The 15,544-nt window shown below is 33.3% G+C and overlaps 1 protein-coding gene across 3 annotated transcripts in view; it reads left to right on the top strand.

Annotated features, from left to right (window-relative positions):
* Sox102F (transcription factor Sox102F) overlaps window positions 1-15,544 on the top strand; it is a 274,330-nt gene that overhangs the window by 191,390 nt on the left and 67,396 nt on the right. The gene's annotated exons all lie outside the window — the stretch shown is intronic.

Raw genomic sequence — 15,544 nt, forward strand, 5'->3', positions numbered from 1 at the left:
TAGAGTATGGCACATGATTACACCCCAAATAATCTTAAACCCAAGTGACGAAAGCGTTGACAATAACAATCAGTCCCAAAATTACCTGACATCGGTTCAAAGCACTCAACAACAAAACGCCGAAACACTATCAGACAATCTTAACAAGCCAAGAGCGAACACATCGCGGAAATCGATTCTAATTCGAACGTCTGTATCGGAACCATACATCGATGTATCGATATACCGCCGAGCCCTCTTGTTTGTCGTATCGATTATTCCACTCCATCTCACACTTATTGGGTTCAAACATGTCTATTGGTAATACGATTGTGATGTAATTCTCGTAATTAGTTGGCTTATTTATAGATAGTAATTTGTGTGTCTGTTGTCTTATGTGAGCAACGCATTGCGATACGATGTGACGTAATAAGTAGATGCAAATTTGAAGAACTGTCGCTGATATCTTTTTACGATAAAAATAGGTACGTAAAGCAGGCTAATAAAATAACGTTACCCCGAATAAAAATACTAATCATAATCAAGAGACAATAAAGCAATAAATAAACTATTTAATACAAATATTTTGAAATCAAACCAGTAGTTCCTGAGATTTTTGCTTCGAAACTAACTCTTCAACTTTATATTATTGTATTAGTAAGATATTGAAGTCGTCTTCAAGTAAACAAAAGGGTCGCTTTTCACAAGTAACCTTTAGTTTACAATGTCTTCGTTACACCAGAGAATTCCTTATATTGTAGTTTCCATTTCCATTCATTTCAATAATGTTGTGTTATTGTTTGCGAGTCAAAGCGTATTGTTCCATTATAGTTCCGTACAATTGTAAATGTTCGTGACGGTTCGCGAAAGACTTGCTCTGAGGAGCTGTTGAAATATGCGAGAATTTCAATTACGTCAGAAGTTTGTTTTAAAAGAGATTTCTGAGTAAAACTGCTCAAAAACTGTAGAATACCAATTTGAAAAAAAAATACAATCAAATTGAAAACTCCTTTTTTATTGAAGACAATCAATCAAAAATTTATATATATACTAATAGAAAATCACGTCATTTTCCCATAGCGATGAGCAGAGATTAAATTTTGATTAGAATTTAGACTAGAACGCAATTAAAACTGTGGTTGTGTGTAATTTCACTAGTGTAAAACTCAACATTTAAAAGAAATACGAATTACAGAGGACTTACACTTTCATAACATATTCCACATTTCTCACAACAAAAACGAAATAAATCAAAACCAACACATTTAAGGGTACTCAAGCATTACACAAACGATCATAATCGAGTCAAAACGACATTATTTCACACTTAATAAACGGGCATTAAGAACCCAACGTGGAACCGCAACAAGGCACTTCAGACAACCGCAAGTAAACGTTACTTACAAAATATTACCGAAATATCGTATTAATGTGTTAAGATGACGATCAACTTGAGTGTTCTCTTGTAATGTTACAATGTTACAAGTACAAGCTCTCGGAAATAACCGTACGGTAGCGCGACCGACTACATTAATTGTTGTATGAAGTGATAACATTTATTTAACTGCGTTGACTTGCATACAAATTTCCTTTGAATCACACTAAGGCGCTAGTAAAAAAAACGATTTCAACTCAATATTAGACTAGACAATAGAGCTTCTTATTCACCCTTTAGAAAAGGGTTCTAGACAATGTTCTAGACAATCCGAAAAATGTTTTTTCCCAATTTTACTTCACAATTGTGAAAATAATTCTTAGCGAAGCCACTGCTCCAGTGTTTTGCTTGACCAAATTTGAAATTGTGACGTAAAATTCTTAGTCAATGAATGGTAAAGTATACTCTCACCTTTAAACAAATCCGCTGATGGCATTAACGGGTTGACAAACACCGCAAATTGTGATTGTGATGTCTTGAAAGGGGTTAATAATGTTCGTATAGGTACGGATGGTGTAATTTAGTTAGAAACGTCTGCAGATTGAGCCATTGTGAGTGTTCGGGATTGATTCGAGAATGTCGATGGAACAAACGTTAGTTTATTGTATTGTTTTGTTATTAATTGCTAGTGCAGTAGGTGAATACGTGAATGAATCAGATTGATGGAGGGTTTTCAGGTGTTTGTTGAGTTTGGGTAAGTTGAAGACAATTAGGAGCACTATTTGTGGTGAGAATAGTATATTGGTCCCAATAAAGACACGTACGCAATAGTTGTGTGTGTAATAGTGTCCTTTTTACTATTTCTCTTGCCCAAGATTCAATTTTTACACAGTTGTTAAACCAAATTTAAGTAAGTAATTGTAACTTCCACTTAAACAAGCAAGCATTAAAAGTCTGTGGTTTAAGCATTCTCAAATAATAAACTACAATAACGCTCGCAGTATTTACCAAAGAGACAATGTTTTTTTTGACCCCAAAGCTAACATTTATTCATATTTATCTGGTTTAACCCTCCATCTTGTCCTTCATAGATTAGCCTCGAGGATTTGGTCCCCCTTTCGGTTACGTTTGTCCTCAAATGATATTTTATAGGACAAACGCCGGCCCTTGCAAAAATAATATGTGTCTGTATCTAAATTATTCACAAAGGTGTAGGTCGGGCGAACCAACCTTATAAATAAAATATAAATCATTCGATATTATTTGATGCAAACTTGCCACGTTTCCCTATGTTTCGTGATAAATACAGTTTAGTGGTTTTTGGTGTTATTTTTAGAAAATAAGCTTTGTAAAAAGAAAAATTTTGTCGTTCGTATATTAATCTTTATTCGTAATCGTTTTTTTTTCAGGACCAACAATCTTGTTTTAAAATAAGAAAGCATACTAATAACTAATATATGCATTACTTGACATACATATAAGAGCTTCTTACAACGACACTCCATTAAAATGACCACTGAACTTTATAAAGGTATTACGAATACAAACATTACTATGTCTAAGTACCAATGAGTTGGGATGTCAGCCGATGAGACAATAACTGGCCCTTGGGGCTCAAACGATCGTCTGCTCCCCCACAACCGCTAAGAAAGGGGACTACTACTATAAACTAGTCGACTATATGTTACCAAGTAAAATGTACTTTCTGTGTTTTTATTTCTTTTTTATTTGAAGGAGTCTTTATGACATGTCTGTAGTCATATTGTGTTAGGTCTAGTTGTTTTTGTATTATTCATTAGATGTATTAATCATCGATATCCTGTAGTTTATAGTAATCTCTTAAATAATTATCTGATGATATTATATACCATTTATAATAACAATTATTGTTACACTATATAGAATATAAAATATTAATAACATGTGCATACATCAGACGAGGTGAATATAAATCACAACGTTCACACAACTTCCGATAGAGGATTATCTGCACTTAAGCAAATTCCAATATTGTAAAACATCAATAGTGCCCCGCCCTCACTAGTTCATGTTTCGGCGAGCAGCCGCCGCATTGCCCCTGAGATTTGACAATAATTCTCGATAGCTCCTCTATTCTACCGCTCTCAATGAATACTGAATTGAGACCAACTCCGTACATCTTAGATACAACCTATTTCAATTTAGATTATTGCTTCCCCGTTCGCGATGCAATATCTTAATAGAACTCCACACAAACTTAACTTCAATCAGCATTTACTGGAACGCGCACATGCAAATCTCAAAAAACAACCTCATCGCTAAATGTAATCAAAGCTTGGAGATGAATAATGAAATTGTACTGTGTATTTTATTCATTGACCTTCCGAAATTAACAGAGATAACGTCCACAAAGGCTTGGATTGAAAGGTGCCCCTTTCACTGATTCGCCACTCTTTAATCTACAATCGAAACAAAACCGGGCTTGTAACGCGATTGTCTGCCCGTTCATTTACTTAGCAAATTATTCTTTGTCGAACGGAAGAGAAGGCTTTGAATCCATTAATTCCCTGATGGGGTCACAAAGAGGTGGTACGAATTAAAATAATGTATTCTACGACTTCAATGGGGCTCCCTTCGTCCGGTGCGCGCTGTTATTACAAGAATAATGTATTTAAATCAGAGTCTGCTTTCAGATGAAGATGTCCCGCTTTGTGAGTCCGTCGAATAAGTGATCACGTACGTTGCCATTAGGATACGTTTTATGTGCAAATTATAGCCTACCATTTTTGAGCTTGCTCAAATTTCAACTCAGACGCGCTGCGAACAATTTGGGTTCGTTAGAAAACTTTTAATACTGCCATTATTATGCTCGTGTTTGTGGCGAAAAACGTACGCGGACTCACAATGTTGCTGCAGAAATACATGTATGAATACGTATAATATTTAGGTATTCATTATTACCAAACCCGCGCACATAGACAACCGTATGATATATACAAACAGTAAATTAATCTCGTCGTCAAAAGGGTTTGTGAACTACCCTGTGAATCCCTGTGTTAGCAGATAATTTAGAATATGATCACCCCATTGCCGAATATTTCCGAACAAACATTTCGATGTATTTATTCTGGTGTTTATTTTGTAGCGTAATATGTCGTGTTCCACTTTGATGTCGTGAAATCGCTTCTGTTCTTTGTCAGCCACCCAAGGATTTACATCTATTACGTTAGTCATTTAATTCTCGGTTTTACTGCTATCTATTTTGGATTTAGAATCCTTTGTAACATGATAGGGGGATAGGACTGTATCACGTCGTTGAGTTTGGTATGGAATTATTGCATATGGTTGGTTGGAGTTTGTTTGGCAGTATGAATGGTTCATTATATGTGGGGATACTTTGAACAGGACTCGGCTATTTGCGATGTAAACCATTGTTTATGATTTGGACAATTGTTTGTGTTGCACTGTCAAAGGATGTGCACTTGTTTGTTTTATGATGGGACGAGGGGGAGGGCACGATAATATAAACATCGTGACATTGTGGAGTAGCTCAATGACATGAGGTGACTCGCGTGTCATTATTTTTATAGCAGTAATGATTCTCTTAAATAGGAACTGATATGATTGTTTGTCTCCAAATGAAAAGCAAGGATTTTTCTTTTGTTATTTATGTTCTGTTTGTACCTACTATATAAATGATTTAGGGATCGATATAACGATCATGCGATGTCTTTGTTAGTCTATCGAAGATCTAGATGTTAATCTATCGAAATTCTACAAATATTCTTAAAATATGTCAAAATTATTGCTTAAATAAATTTAGTATCGGTTCTACAAAGCCTTAGTTTCATATCAACGAGAGTTATTTAAACGTTTTCCTTCACCGTCAACTAACGTGATAATATGATTTATGCACACACTTCGGAAAGTCACAGGTGCTTTGGATTCGAACCGGAACCTCAGCCGTGGGAACCGACCGGTTTTACTACTAAACTACTATCGCTCTCATACGCAGTTTTCTATTTTATTTTCTACGCATGGTTATTTTAACCGATTGCTACTTGATAGAAAAGTTGATAAAGATATTTAAGAACCGTATTCTACTGAATTTTCTAGGATTTTGCCGTCTTTATTCACAAGGTAACACGTGTAGATACTTTATATAAATTCGAGCTTCATATGCTTAAATAAACAATAAAATTACTTATAGTTTCAAACAATGTAACAAACAAAATTTTAAACCCGGGAAAGTACTGCTTTACCATCAAAGATGCGATCGAAAGTATACAAATCTAAATAGAATCAGAGTATCAGAATTTCCCAACACGATAACTATAAAAATATTAAACCGACGAACAATATTGCTGCAAGGATCAAGCGAAGTGCTTAAAGCCAAATTTCCTGTAGCGCGTTCCTTTGCAAAGCTCTGAAGAGGCATCTTGACTCGAATGTACCACTTATTTGCATGTCAACTATTTTTCTACAAGGTTTTTGTATCCACTGTATTCCACTGTTTCCCTTTTTCCCTATACACTGTGTTTCTTGTTCAAGATTGTGGAAAAATGCCGGTTTTAGTTCGTATCAAAGAGGATGAAAGCGATCGCTGCCACTACAAACTTGTCTTGCGGTAACGATATAGTTTATTGCGATTTTGATTGAGCAGCTTGATTTTTTCATTGAATTATTGTTAATTACTTTTTTTTTGTTTTACATAGTGGAAGGAATTTTTTACACTGTACTCTCTTATGAATAACATTGGTAACACTGCCTGAACTAATAATAAAACATAGGTACTGAAACGTAAAAAAATCAAGATCCTATTTTTTTCTATTATTTACAGAGATTTACAAACTGGAGATAGTCCCAATCATTTAAGACTGCTATCAGATACTTAGAAACACGATAAGAGTTTTTGGAATAGAAAACCAAATACAAACTACATCGCAACAGAAATAAAAACACCGTCTGAATAGCCCCGCTGCACTACATTCGTTCGTTTCACTCGCAATTCATTTCGCAGTGACCTAAGAACACAATAGTCTCTCATCAACCCCTCTTGTTTAGGGAAAATCGTCGAGCCGTCGTTCAGTCTGTATACGCCTTAATTGTTGATATTACGTCTTATACTATTGATGATACGAAGATGCCCGGACTTAAATGTTGTGCTAGTTCTACACAGGTCAAAATTATATTGATATAGATCTATTTATTAAGATAAAAAGTTAATAATGTCAAAGGTATACTAAGTGGAAGAGCGATTATTGTGGCGATGGTAAAAGTAAAAAATATATGTCCGGCACGTAAGTAAATCAGTGATATTGTTACGAAAAATATACCTTTTCCCGGAAAAAGTGAATTATTCTTATCTTCTATTAATACCAGGATAAAGGCTATAATGCTGAATAATTACTGCCTATTTAGTAATTAACTTAGCATAACTCTAGGACCGGCGATAATAAATTCTAAAACAAGTACTACCTAGAATTTCTTGAAGAAAATCCCAAACACACTACTCACCACGATTCATAAATATTCATAATTAATTCATCACACTTTCCAGGAATTTACTAGGAAAATCCTATTAATAGAAAACATACCTATTGCTACTATTATTATTAATTTCATTCATTTTGTCAAAGCTATTTCAAACCTTGCTTAAAAATAGTACCGCATTAATCGATCGTGCCAAATATTATTTTATTTTACCAATTTCGATATTTTTACCAATGAGTCTATCGGTCGTCGCTCATCATTAATAGACAATCGATAAATTATTCTGGTAACACCTTTTAGTATTAATCGTATTTACGAGCAAATACGATTTTTTGTAAATACGCTAATGGAACCTAATGAATCAATAGTTTTCTCACTGTTTATTTGATCAAACAAGACACTAGGGAATCGAACCTGAAACCTCTTTACACATACAACCATTTCCTGCAAATAACATCTAGAAATCCCTACACCCTGCATTAATTTGTTTCGTGAAAATCGATCAAATCCCCAAATCCTAGTTCCTTAGTACAAAGGTCTGTTAGAACAATAGTGTAATGTTGTGCGGTGATTGGACATTGTGCACGCCGTATTAACCGTATTGTTTGTAGCACGTAATCATTATGACGTCATTATCTCGTAGGGTGGCTGCGGTAGAACAGTGTGGAGATGGCTTTAGAATTTTACGTCCAGTATTTGAAATATTCGCGTTGTATGTTTATAATCAATGAATATGATAGCTTATTAATAATATTGTTATGTATAACTATTATCTTTTGAGCAATATTATTATTGCGTTATATTACTACAATGTAGATCAAGCTGATAATAAGACTTATAAAAACTGATAGTAAGACTCATAAATACGATAGGTATGGGAATGACATATAAAGCTTCTCATAAATGGAATTTGAAAATCATTTGGCAACTTCCTATCCCAACATTTTTTCACGGGGCTAAATAAGTATAAATAAGTTCGTCAAGAATCATATCAAAGACTCACTAGCCTCAAAAAAACGCATTTGTCAAAATATAATATTTGATATTAAAAGGTTGGCGTCCTCACTTTTGTGCTCGCCCACTCGTCTCGCGTTGTCGCGCACCGATGGGTAATTTCCCCCATTGTCAGGCGCAAGAAAATGTATACAACGATCCTTAAACGACTACTAGATATGGCAAGATACAATAAACCAAAAAAAAAGTCAACCATTTGCTGAAAAAATGTGTATATTAACAAACACTAGAAATAAAGTCGGTAAATCTTATAATTAAAAACGATTCAAGGCCTCAAAATGCTTTTTGCAAGTAACAACTTAAATAAAAACCAAATTTAATTATTCCTCACTTGTAAAAGCTTAAATAAAACCGTGTAAATATACACATGTAAGGCGTGAAACGCAAACCAGCTGAGATTTAAAATCTGAAAATGTTTAACATTAAAATAATTAATATTACCAAGCAAAAGTAAATAATATAAGTACTTACATAATTTCCAGTAATTTCTCCACGTAATCGTTTTATAGAAACATTTTAATGCGAAGTGATATTACTATTTCGAAAAAAAATATACAGTTTATTGAAGATCAAACGAAGTAAGTGGTGGGACAAAATATAGACATAGTTCTGGCTTCTGAATATTACACATGACAAATTATATAAGCATTTCAGAATGGAATGGATGTTTTGACTTCGGTCGCATGTTTATCCACTATTTACACTTATATTTTTTTAATTATATTATTTATGTTTGCTTTCTGGAACCTTTTCAAACACGTTATAAACTACGGCTTTACGACCGACGGCTTAGGTGGAGTTTCTTTCTTGTGGTCGCACAAACTAAACAAACATTGTTCTCGATAACTATTGTTTATGATTCATTCTATTAGGTATCTACTAAATTAAAGAGCCATTTGTTCGTCGTAAATACGATGACATCATGACTACATGTGGAGGGATTTAATAAAAAGATTCTAGAAGTGTTATCATATTGATGTAAAATTGCCATTATTTTGTAGTTTATGATGTCTATCTAAATTGCCATCGACCATTTGCTCGACCGGGAAAATCTCTATAGAATTTTATCAACAAATTGTTCGTAATGTGTTGCCACATCTAGTGTATCGTCAGTCTTGTCAATAGCTATTACACTTGTTACTACATTTTGTTCAAGTTTCTGTGCGTGGGGAGTTTTCTTGTAATTCGCTTCGATAATTCCACCTCCCTTAGCTTTACTCAATAGAGGCCAATTGTGCGATGCAGCGCTTGTTTTGACATGTCATTTTATTTATTTTTCTCTTTGAAAGTCGTTCGGCAGGTTATTATTAACATTCATTTTGCTTTTTATTTGGTAAAGAAAATTCAAAGCAATTCAACCAAAACTTGGGTCTTTAGCAAAACGGGAACACGATTACCTAAAAAGTATAACTAAACACTATGAAAAGAAATGAATAAATCCAGGCAAATAAAAATAAATTGATACATTAACGACAAACAAGAAAATGGGCTCATCAAAACCTAATTTAACGAGAACGACGGCGACGCTAGAAATTCCCTTCAGCCTTATTGTGAATAAACTTATTATAAAATAGAAATAATTCTGTTACTGGTAGATTCCTGCCGACGATTTTTTGCTAAAGGAAAAAATGTTTCTTCGTTCCTCATTCAATTACAGACGCTTCACAATATTTTTCTATTTAATTTTTATTTTCATTGTACTCTCCTGCCGCTCTTGGACTTTTATTCGCTTATTTGATTTGAACTGTTTTTATTATGTCTCCTTCTTTAGAAATCTGTTTAGGTGAGAGACATTTTATGATAAAAGGGAGAAAATATTTGTGAGCATTATTAGCTTTATAGATTTGTGTATTGTGAACATTAGCAAGTTTAGTAAAATTATTGAAATTTACATTATTGTCAGGTTCATTTGAAGCAGAATTATCACAATTCACATATTCAGATCCAAGATTTTTATTAAACTTTGCTTCACAAACATACTTTTCTCACACTTGATTAAGCGTCGGCTCCCTGGAGTGGCCATTGCTAATCCTTCATCTCCGTATCGAGATTTCTTGATACTCGAAGGGAGGAAACTTTGCCTAGATGACATTAATACATTGATCACTTTGGAACCTTAGCCGTTTATCTAAGACGGGCGTTGGCAATTTCCTATGTCAAATAGATTGGAGGCTAGGCACTCGTTACGTTTACTTAGACCGTCCGTCCGTTCGTACTCTGATTAATTTCTAAACGGATGCACATGTTAATATCTCGTATAAATTAGAAGTCGGCTCTACATGTGACATGTTGGACCGACTTCGAGTAAAGGTGGGGACTTAGTGTTGCTTTGATAAAGATATGATGAATTATGATGGTATATTTAGTGTTACTGTTGTTTAAGTATTAACAATAGGTTGTATTGGAAAAGTTTTTTGTTCTTTCGTCTTCCGTTTTTATCATCGCAATGGAAGATCAACTGGTTTATATTCTCAGCAATCTACACGCAATAAATTATAGAAGAAAAATATGAAAGATATAAGCTCAGGAATTCCCGTGAGATTTGCATCTTACATAGATTTTATATCAATTATGATGTATGTGCAGTCAAAATTGAATATTTATGAGCTTGTTTTATGTTGATGAATAGTGCAAAAATACTAATTTGTTTGAAAAAATTAACATAAATTGTTACTGATTCAAGGCTTTGAATACACACGATTATGAATTTAATAAGACTAATAATCACTGAAGATAGAAGATTAGATCACGCTGCTACCTTCGATTAATTGTTTCATCCACAAAGTGTACAATTTGTAAGGACATGTTATTATAGTTTCGTATTCGGGTCCATGTTTGTTTTTAGTAGAAAAAATATATTATTTATTCAAATCAGTGCAGTTTGAATAAAGTTCTTTGGTCTGTAGGTACCTAATCCTACAACAAAGTGTGATTATAATAATATGTATGTATGTATGAGATGTCATAAAAAAGCCCAAATTTTTTTTTTATTTCTACATTCATATTTCATTTTAACACATTTGAAATAAACGAAGTGCATGGAATAATTCCAACAAACCCTTTTCCCACCATCGCAAACCATTTAAAACAATTTCAGTAGCAAGGGTGAGAGGTGTTTACAAAAACAATTTGCTGGCAATTCGCTGACGTCATTGTCACCGCACCCCACTGCAAATTGAAATCGACTTGCACCATTGAACTGCCGACTTATTGTGTTTGATTGTCTTTTATTGAGTCCTACTTGAATGTAATAGCAAATATTTTGTATGTAAAAATTTTTGCAATATAATTTTAAGACTGTCTTGTTTACGATATATTATTTTTTGTTGAAAAATGAATTGTCATTATTTAATGAATGCAAATCAACTTCAGGATTGGTAAGCAATATCTGTTGCCGTATGTTTGCAGATGGGTGGCCGATTAGGGACTAAATTTTCAAAGCAACTTTTATTTTCAATAATTTATTTTTGCAAAAAGAATGTGACAAATGAAGCAATATTAGGATATTTATAAAAGACTATGTAGGTGGTACAAAAACGTAAATTTTACATTAAATAAATAAAAGGTGACAACAAAACGTGATATGTGTGGTAAAGGAAGTCAAAGATTTATTGAAACGCATACATATTTCACTCAACAAACGCTATGGTTATACATTATTTAAATAATGTCTATTTTAATGTGACACGAATTTCCTGACGCCTTTACTTATAATACAGATATTAGTTAATGTCAATCAACACGAAATATGACCAACATTATTATATACAGAAAGAGAAATAAACGTTTCCGAACGCAATACAGACCTGTCAAATTTTCCCGCCAATACCCCCCATACTGTTCGCACCGTAGTATGACGCCAATTGGTAATGAAAAGGAAATGTGTAGTTATATTATTGACGTGTTTATTACTTTCTTTTGCAGTAAACGTAAATGGTATTTGCTTGAGAAAGACATGATTTTCTGAAACATTATTGTCGACAATCCAATAGCTATGGAGACATTTCTTGTAAAAAACTGATAAGCGCTTCTAGCGTATTCCATAAGAACTATTTATTCAAATCTTTATATATAATTCTTCTGTAAGTGTGTATGTCACTGAACTTCTCTTAAACTACTGAACCGTTTTTGGTGAAATTTTTTGTGTGTGTTCAAGGGGATCTGAGAATGGTTTAGATTCACAAAAAAAAACATCCGCGTCACAGTTTTTGTTGCCATACTCCTCAGAAACGGGTTTTCCGATTCTCATGAAATTTTGTGAGCATATTTGATAAAATGTTAAAGTATTTAAGTGTTTTATACTCGGTCAGTAAATAAATACACGTCTAAAATATTACAACGTATTTAATAGGCAACGGCCATATTGACAGAACAAAGTATTTGAGAAGACAGATGACATTTATGAAATATATTTAAGTGTTGCAATTACAAATAATTAATTTCAACATCCTCTTCTTAATTGCAAACCCATAGCTATTGAACAGTCTTCAGTCTTCTGTTGACAAACTGGTTTTGTGAGGACATCAGCCACCATGTTTAGAGTTCCAACATAGCTGAGTTCAATTTCCTTCTCAGCTACCTTCTCTCGAAGAAAATGATATCTTATATCAATATGTTTGCTGCGAGCACAGTAAGAATCAGTACCTGCAAATTTGATCGCACTCTGATTATCACAATAAATCAAGGTAGGCACAACTGTAACCTCCCGATGCAGTTCTGACTCTAAATATCTTAGCCACATAGCCTCTTGTGTGGCTGTAGCCAGCGCCATATATTCTGCCTCCATGGTTGATAATGCGACTGTATTCTGTCGTTTAGAACACCATGAGACAGAAGCACCCTGAAACAAAAAAGTGTAGCCAGAGCATGATCTCCGGCTGTTAACATCTGAAGCCCAATCTGAGTCACAATAGCCAAACACCCCTCTTTCTTCTTTGTTTTTTTTTTTTTTTTTTTTTATTTTTTTTTTTTTTTTTTTTTTTTTTTAAATAACAATCTCTGCTCATGTGTCCATGCTTATTACATGTAAAGCACCGTGGACCTTTGGATTGCCTATTATCATGGGAGTGGTTCTGTGGATTTTTAGACTTTGACATAATATTTGGTTCATTATATGACTTGGCTTGGTAGGCAACAGAATCTGAAGATTTAACCTCTTGTAACAATTTAGTTTTCACGTAATCAGTAGTAATATTCACACCAGAGCTCTCCATAGCCATTATCATCGGTTTGTAGTAATCAGGGAGGCCAGCGAGCAGCAATGTACCAAGCCACTCGTCTCCAACCACAAAATTGATATTTCGTAATTTGTGAGCTGTTGATATTACTATATTTACATATTCTTCAACACTTGAACAACTTTCTAAGGTCGTCGTTATTAAATCTTTCAATAAACCTACCTTTCTACAGAGCCCTGAGTCATCAAATACGTTTCTGAGGATAATCCAAACCTGTTTCGCTGTTGTAGCTTCCTGAACATGGACATAATTAATTGGATCTATCAACAATATTATTTTAGACCTTGCTCTTGTATTTTTCTGTTTATCTGACACGTAACCGACATCTGGTTCAATCTCTTGCCACAGTTCCTCGTGTTCTAAATAATTTTTAACAGCAAATTTCCAACATTGATAATTTTCTCGTCCAATGAGCTTCTCAATTGTACCCATTGATATTTGTAAGACCATTTTAGTTGTACTTTTCGAATTATTAGCTGAAAAAATTTAAATAAAACTACGCCGGTAATGGCGGTTACAAATTTTGTACTTCAAATTGAATCCAGTTGTATCACCGCACTTTAGTAACAAAATACTTTTACTGAATACTTTCAGACATATAACGGCCCATAACCTGATAAAATGTTAAAGTATTTAAGTGTTTTATACTCGGTCAGTAAATAAATACACGTCTAAAATATTACAACGTATTTAATAGGCAACGGCCATATTGACAGAACAAAGTATTTGAGAAGACAGATGACATTTATGAAATATATTTAAGTGTTGCAATTACAAATAATTAATTTCAACAATATTGAGTAGGTCTAAAAATCGGCCAACATCTATTTTTCATACCCCTAAGTGACAATATATTTTTTTATTTACATGGCAAAACGACATTTGCCAGGTCAGCTAGTAATTTATAAAAGTCAAACGCATGTGAAGGAAATCGCGTTTCTAGGATGTTACATAGGTGTTTCGTAATAATACATAAGTTAGTGAATTATTTCTGTCATTATTTTACTAAAAGTTTTCTTGTATAAAAGTCTGTTTGTTTAAAATGTAAACAATAAAGACTGCATACACAAATTGAATCTTCAAATCGTTTTGTTGCAGCGACCTCTTTCTGCTCGAGGTCTACGCAGGCATAGGAAATTGATTTCATTGAACCATTAAGCTATGAATGTGCGATGTGAGTTATTATTGTTACAAAGTATGAGAATATGACAATAATGGGAAATATTTGTTTTGACTATTATATAAAATGTAACTCACAGAAATCGGGCAAAGCGTAAAACCCAAAAATATATAGTTCTGTAAAAACATTTTACAGTAATTTTCTCAAAGTGCGTGATTAGAAATATGTTGAAAAGGCAGGCAGCCTTAGGCAAGATAAAAGAGAGAAGCAGAAAAGTTCGTAACTGTATTATTATCGAAATCATTTACGTGGTTTACCTGTACAATTATACCAGTAAACTGAAACTATAAATTCAGATAAAAAGTACAAAAAGTAAAATAAAACATTTTGTTGATATCTCCTCTATTTCGTAGCTCCTGTTTCCAGCCCCCTTTAGTTTCAAGGACACTAATACAATTTTCTAGCTGTGTGTCGGGACATTGGACTTTGTACGCCTATTGATTTGACACCCTTTGTAATAACTAGGTCTCTGCTGATCGATATTATGTGACATTTTGAAAATATTCACATGTATGAAATGAATAAACTTCGAAATACATTTAACGAATGTTGGTAGAGATGTAACTGATTTTATAGTTTAAAAAATCATATAATTCAAATATATTTTGACGTGAACCCACCAAAAGTTTTTTTGCATTTTACACTCTGTTCAGCTATTTAAATTAAATAACTATTTCGTTACTAAGATAATAAAATTTCAACAAAAATTATAGTACAAAGTCAATGAATTACAAATCAAATTTGGTTTTGACATCAAAAACTTAGCATTAGGTATTTCAATCACGAATTTAGGCAATCAAAACTATTTTAATTATACTAGCACTGTACAAGCAAAGCCTTAAATTTTAATGTTTATTTTTCATTTAGTTGTCAGATCTGGCGCAACTTTGCAGACTTAAAGCCAACTTGATTTAAACACAAACATTGTAGTACGTAAATAATTGTTGATGGATTTAGTTAGATTATATTCCAGTGTTTAGTGCCAAAGACCTGATTAACATAGGTCGTAAATACTTATACATAATTTGCTTGAATTAATTTGTGTTTATACTAGCAGGCTAGTATGATATTTGTATTACATATTTAGATTTACATTTCATTTTAAATAAGTTCAACGATGAACGATTACAATTATAAATATTATAATAGGGCAGAAGTTATGCACAATTTTAGTAAAAATTCGCTGAACTTATACATAAAATCTTATTCTAAAGATGAAATACTTCAAAAATCTTGAGACAGAGACTCTAACCTTACATAAATGACAAAGTTTCCTGAGTTAATAAT

The sequence above is a fragment of the Anticarsia gemmatalis genome, chromosome 18, assembly GCF_050436995.1.
Source record: "Anticarsia gemmatalis isolate Benzon Research Colony breed Stoneville strain chromosome 18, ilAntGemm2 primary, whole genome shotgun sequence".
Classification (NCBI taxonomy): domain Eukaryota; kingdom Metazoa; phylum Arthropoda; class Insecta; order Lepidoptera; family Erebidae; genus Anticarsia; species Anticarsia gemmatalis.